Source organism: Penaeus japonicus, unplaced genomic scaffold (genome assembly GCF_977035675.1).
Source record: "Penaeus japonicus unplaced genomic scaffold, GWHDUDI00000001_assembly GWHDUDI00000036, whole genome shotgun sequence".
In the NCBI taxonomy this organism is placed as follows: domain Eukaryota; kingdom Metazoa; phylum Arthropoda; class Malacostraca; order Decapoda; family Penaeidae; genus Penaeus; species Penaeus japonicus.
This window is the reverse complement of record NW_028234438.1, coordinates 2683321-2689484: the sequence shown is the minus strand read 5'-3', so window position 1 is coordinate 2689484 and position 6164 is coordinate 2683321. Positions and strand designations below refer to the sequence as shown.

The window sequence follows — 6164 nt, the reverse complement described above, 5'->3', positions numbered from 1 at the left end:
AAAGAGAGAAATCAAGGAAGAGGAAGAGAGAGAGAGAGAAAGAGAGAAATCAAGGAAGAGGAAGAGAGAGAGAGAGAAAGAGACAAATCAATGAAAAGGAAGAGAGAGAGAGAAAGAGATAAATCAAGGAAAAGGAAGAGAGAGAGAAAGAGAGAAATCAAGGAAAAAAGAACAGAGAGAGAAAGAGAGAAATCAAGGAAGAGAGAGAGAAATCAAGAAAGAGAGAAAGAGAAAGAGATAAATCAAGGAAAAGGAAGAGAGAGAGAAAGAGAGAAATCAAGGAAGAGGAAGAGAGGGTGAGAGAGAGAGGTCAAAGATTCTTGCAACAAGAAAAGGGGTTCAACCGCCTCGGAGTTCCTGCTTGCACCGTTTACTTAGCAACACAAAAGGGAAAGTAGATACGTCTATTCAACACTAATTACCCGATGTAATGATCATAAGTATCTTAATGAGAATATGATTGGAAAGCCGAATCACATGTCATTTAGTTTTGATTGTCATTGTTAGCATTGTTATTATTATCGTTATCTTTATTATCGCTACTATCATAGTAATAGTAGTGGCAGTATCTTTATCATTATTATTATTATGATTATTTTGATCATCATTGGCATAGTAATAAGTATTGATATTGCTCTTAGAACCATCACTATCATGATCATCATCATTATCATAATCCTCATTATACTCCCTTTTCCCAGCCTCCATTAATCATTTTTTTTGCAAGATATGCAAATATGTCTCATTCTTCTTTGCATGTGTTGCTAGTTTCTTGCACATATTCCCCGAAGGTCAAGCTCCTACGCCGCTACCTTCTAGTTCTTAGCAAAGAACCTTGACGACAATAATAAAAAGTTTTTTCTTATTGCAGGTGGTAAAAGCTGATCGTTCTCCGTGGCCCCTAATTCTTTACTCAGCTACAGAGCCATATGGTTCCGTTCAATATGTTTCGTCTGCGTTTGTAACTGTAAAGCGGGATAATCGGCATTAACATATCCACATACATGCACAAATCTTGTGTTTATAGATATAAACACAAGAAAGTAGCTCGCAAATCCATGGGAGAATGATTTGCGAACTCCCACTGCAGTTTTAACAGCGACTTTTAAGAAACCATAGCCAGCCAATGGGAGGCGCGCTCTCAAAGTCCGTCAGCTGATCACTGCTCAAAAATACCATAACTCAATTACGCGCATTTTTTTTCGAAAACAAGAAAAGTTCTACGCCCGCCTCTTTGCCTCTTACCTAAAGGAATTAACGGACTAATTTTATGTCTACTGAAACAACAATGCTAGTGAAATCAGTTCATTAATGGCATGAATTATTAGAATGAAAGAATTCGGGAGAACAGACGCCGAAATATAAAAAATGGCGTTTTTAAAGTTTGACTGTTTTCCAATCGCTAAAACCTACTTTAGAAGAACTACTGTGTGTGTGTGCATGTGGGTGTGGGTGTGCGCGTGTGTTAGTGAGTAGGTACATACATAGCAACCGAAGAAAGTATAGATATTGATAAGCAAAACATTCTTAATCGCCAACCAAATAACCAGAACAGAGCGGTTAAACCCATGGAATTACCTTCGAGATAACACACACCCGAAAGCGTCAATAAGGAAAACCATCAATATTGTTCGAGTTCACAATTTATATAAATACGTCGCCAACGGACAGACATCCCCTTTGAAAGGGTCGTCAAGTTCTGAAGGTTGAATGATCAAAATCAAGACTTACTTCAGGGTGCTGTTGAATTGTTGCATCAAGGTTTTCAACAAAAACAAAGTCCTTCTGCGGGTTTAAGTTCGAAAACACGTTGTAAGCGCAGTCTGATATAACGAATTTTCTCTTGAGAGCTTTCTTATAATCGTAAAATTGTTTTTGTGGGAATTATCAGATTACATAACGTAGGGAAAATAAGTGGTATGTTCTCAATCTTTTTGTTTCTTCATTTTTGTTTTTATTCGTCGTTTTTTTTTTATTATTATTCTTATCTTGATTATTACTATTATCACCATCATCCTTATTATCATTATCATTGTTATTAATATCATTTTTTATTATTATCATCATTATCATCATTGATATCATTATCATTATTTAATTCTCTTTCTTCTTCGTCGTCGTCTTCTTCTTTTACCTCCTCCTCTTCCTCTTCCTCTTCTTTTGAATGATTACCATTTAAAATACGAACATCAAAGTGAATACGATAACTTTTTTTAAATCATTATCTGAGAATTGTAGACCGTAGGCATACGATACTAACTAAAGCCATGCGTTCTTATATTTATGATTTGAATCCGAGAACTTTTTTTGTTGTTGTTGTTGTTGTTTTAGTTTGCCTTTCGGTAAGAATTTTTCATCAAATTTCACTTCACTATTAGTATTATCACATTTTCTTGCACCCTCTCTAATGCCAGCTGAAGAGAAAGGTGTGACTGTGTTTATGTGTGTGCGTGTGTGTGCGTGTGCGTGCGTGTGTGTGTGAGTGTGCGTGGACATATGATGGAGTTCACATGGATTTCCGCTACATACATAATTAGTAAAAAAATACATGCTAACACATACCTTGAAAGAAGAAAAATCTTGATAAGGTTACTCTGCAAACCATACATTGCATCTTATAATCATCACCGTAGTAATGATGATGATCATGATAAGAGTGAGATAGAGAGAGAGAGAAAGAGAGGGAGAAAGAAAGAGAGAGAGAGAGAGAAACAGAGAGAGAGAGAGAGAGAGACAGAAAGAGAGAGAGAGACACAGAAAGATAGAGAGAGAGAGAGAGAGAAAAGTGAAAGAGGGAGATAGAAAAGAGAAAAAGAAAGAGATAGAGAAATATAAAAGAGAGAGAGAAATAGAGAAAAGAGAGAAAAAAACAAATACCACAGACAAAACACCCAAACAAAACCAAAGAACCATCAAAAACGAAACAAAGAAAAACAAAACAAAGACAAACAAATCAACAGACAGACAAACAGAGACAAAAATAAAGAAGACAAACAAAGAGACAACGAATGAAAGAAAATCTAACGCCACACGCAAATCCAAACCTTACTTCGTTACAGCTGTACCTCGCCACACGCAAGTAACTATGCTTCTGTTTTTGTAACTCTACGAGACACGCGTTATCATCTCAGGAGAGTGTATCATATGTCTTATCGATGTCGTTTAATATTATCTTAATATTATCTGTCTTTCTTATCTGTGCTTTGCCGCGGCCGCTACGTTTTTTTCTTCTTCTCTTTCTTCTTATTTTCATTTTATTTTTTATTTACTTTTTTTTATTATTTATTTGTTGTTTTTTTTGTCTTTCTTCTTCCGTTTCTTCTTCTACTTCTCTCTCCTCTTCTTCTATTGTTTTCTTTTTATATTTGTTCTGTTTCTCTCTCTTTTTTTCTTCTCTTCGTTTTTCGTCTTCTTCTTCCTCTTTTTTCTTTTTTTTTCCTCTTCCCTTTCTTCTTCTCTCTCTTTCTCTTTCTTCCTTTTCTTCCCCTTTTTCTTCATTTTCTTCTTCCTCTTTTGTTCTTTCTTTTTCTTCTTGCTCTTTTTTCTTCCTTTATTTTCTCTTCCCTTTCTTCTTCTCTCTCTTCTTCATTTTCTTTCTTCCTCTTCTTCTTCTCCTTCTTCTTATTAGTATTAATGATAATAATATAATAATAATAATAATAAAAAAATGATAATAATAGTTTATACTAACAATGCTATTGATGATGACAATAACAACAATAAGGATGATGAAAATAGTAAGGATAATAACAATGATAAGAGTGATGATAATAATGTTAATTTCAATGATAATAATAATGATAAAGATAATGATAATATAATTGATGTTAATCAAAGTAATAATTTCATCATTTTGTCACCATTAACAGTAGTAGTTGCAACACCATCATCATTATCGGTCTTATCATTATTACTGTTATCACTGCAATCATTTTCAATATCACTTTCACCTTCGTTGCCATCACCATTAGCATCACTAATCACCATTATTAAATGACAAAACACACAAAAAATAACATGTGTATTCTTATCAGTATATGCTATATCATTACACTATCATGATTAATATCATTATAGATATTATGATCATTATATTTATCGGTTACACGACTATTATCAATAGCAATAGTATTGTTATGACTATCACCACTATCGTTTTGTTATCAGTATTATAGCAGGTGTTGTGATTATGATATATGTTACGTAATTAGTAGTAGTAGTAGCAGTAGTAATAATAGTAGTTGTGCTTGCTTTTGTTTTAGTAGTTGCGATAGTAGTAGTAGCAGTAATGGTTGTTGTTGTTATAGTAATAGTTTTGATAATAAAAACAGCAGTAATAGTAGTGGTAACAGTAGCAGAGTAGTAGTGGTAGTAGTAGTGGTAATAGAAGTGGTAATAGCAGTACCGGCAGTAGTAGTGATAGAAGTAGTAATAGTAGTAGTAGCAGTAGTAGTAGTGGTAGAAGTGGTAGCAGTAGCAGTAGCAGCAGTCGTAATAATAGTATTAACAACACAGTAGTTAGTAATAGTGGTAGCAATAGGACTACACATTCTTCTTATTGTAGTCAAGAGTAACAGCTTGCAACAAAAGCAAGCAGCTAGCAAATGCCCCACTAATTTCCCATTCCGGTAGAAACTCCACCACACTACAGTCAACTAGTCAACATTGCAGACACAGCGGTATTTGATTCGTTGCGCTGTTGCTGTGACTGACTTTATCGAGTAGGTATATTGAGACTGTTCGCCTTTGAATTGGTTGCATGATAACAGTGGGTGGTGGAATCCCTCCCCCCTCCCCCCTCCCTCTCTGCCTCTCAATTCACTGTTGAAGGAACAGACAGCACGCACGCACGCACGCACATACGCACTCGCGCGCGCTCTCTTTCTCACACACACATACACACACAGAAACGCAGCGAGAGAGAGAGAGGAGGGAGGGGAAGAGAGAGAGGAGGGAGGGGAAGAGAGAGAGAGAGGAGGGGGGAAGAGAGAGAGAGAGAGAGAGAGAGAGGAGGGAGGGGAAGAGAGAGAGAGAGAGGAGGAGGTAGGGGAAGAGAGAGAGAAAGAGAGAGAGAAAGAGAGAGAGGAGGGAGGGGAAGAGAGATAGAGGAGGGAGGGGAAGAAAGAGAGAGGAGGGAGGGGAAGAAAGAGAGAGAGAGAGGAGGGAGGGGAAGAGAGAGAGAGAGAGAGGAGGGAGGGGAAGAGAGAGAGAGAGAGAGAGGAGGGAGGGGAAGAGAGAGAGAGAGAGAGAGAGAGAGAGAGAGAGAGAGAGAGAGGAGGGAGGGGAAGAGAGAGAGAGAGAGAGAGAGAGAGGGAGGGAGGGGAAGAGAGAGAGAGGGAGGGAGGGAGGGGAAGAGAGAGAGAGAGGGAGGGAGGGGAAGAGAGAGAGAGGGAGGGAGGGGAAGAGAGAGAGAGGGAGGGAGGGGAAGAGAGAGAGAGAGGGAGGGAGGGGGAGAGAGAGAGAGAGGGAGGGAGGGGGAGAGAGAGAGAGGGAGGGGGAGAGAGAGAGGAGAGAGAGGAGGAAGGGGGGGAAGAGAGAGAGGAGGAGGGAGAAGAGAGAGAGAGAGAGAGAGAGAGAGAGAGAGAGAGAGAGAGAGAGAGAGAGGAGGGAGGGGAAGAGAGAGAGAGAGAGAGAGAGGGAGGGGAAGAGAGAGAGAGAGAGAGAGAGAGGAGGGAGGGGAAGAGAGAGAGAGAGAGAGGGGAGGGAGGGGAAGAGAGAGAGAGAGAGAGAGAGGGAGGGAGAAGAGAGAGAGAGAGAGAGAGAGGAGGGAGGGGAAGAGAGAGAGAGAGAGAGAGGAGGGAGGGGAAGAGAGAGAGAGAGAGAGAGGAGGGAAGGGAAGAGAGAGAGAGAGGAGGGAGGGGAAGAAAGAGAGAGAGAGAGGAGGGAGGGGAAGAGAGAGAGAGAGAGGAGGGAGGGGAAGAGAGAGAGAGAGAGAGAGAGAGAGAGAGAGAGAGAGAGAGAGAGAGAGAGAGAGAGAGAGAGAGAGAGAGAGAGAGGGAGGGGAAGAGAGAGAGAGAGAGAGAGAGAGGGGAGAGAGAGAGAGAGAGAGAGAGAAGAGGAGGGAGGGAGAGAGAGAGAGAGAGAGAGAGGGAGGGAAGAGAGAGAGAGAGAGAGAGGGGGGAGGGGAAGAGAGAGAGAGAGAGGAGGGAGAGAGAGAGAGAGAG

At 39.7% G+C, this 6164-nt stretch overlaps 1 protein-coding gene across 1 annotated transcript in view; it reads right to left on the bottom strand.

Annotated features, from left to right (window-relative positions):
* Window positions 1-3100, bottom strand: part of LOC122246956 (uncharacterized) — a 52523-nt gene extending 49423 nt beyond the window's left edge. The window contains exon 1 of the mRNA XM_086531756.1: window positions 3045-3100. The gene's annotated coding sequence lies outside the window, so the exon portion shown is untranslated. The remainder of the gene's footprint in view (window positions 1-3044) is intronic.
* Window positions 3101-6164: the final 3064 nt, after the last annotated feature.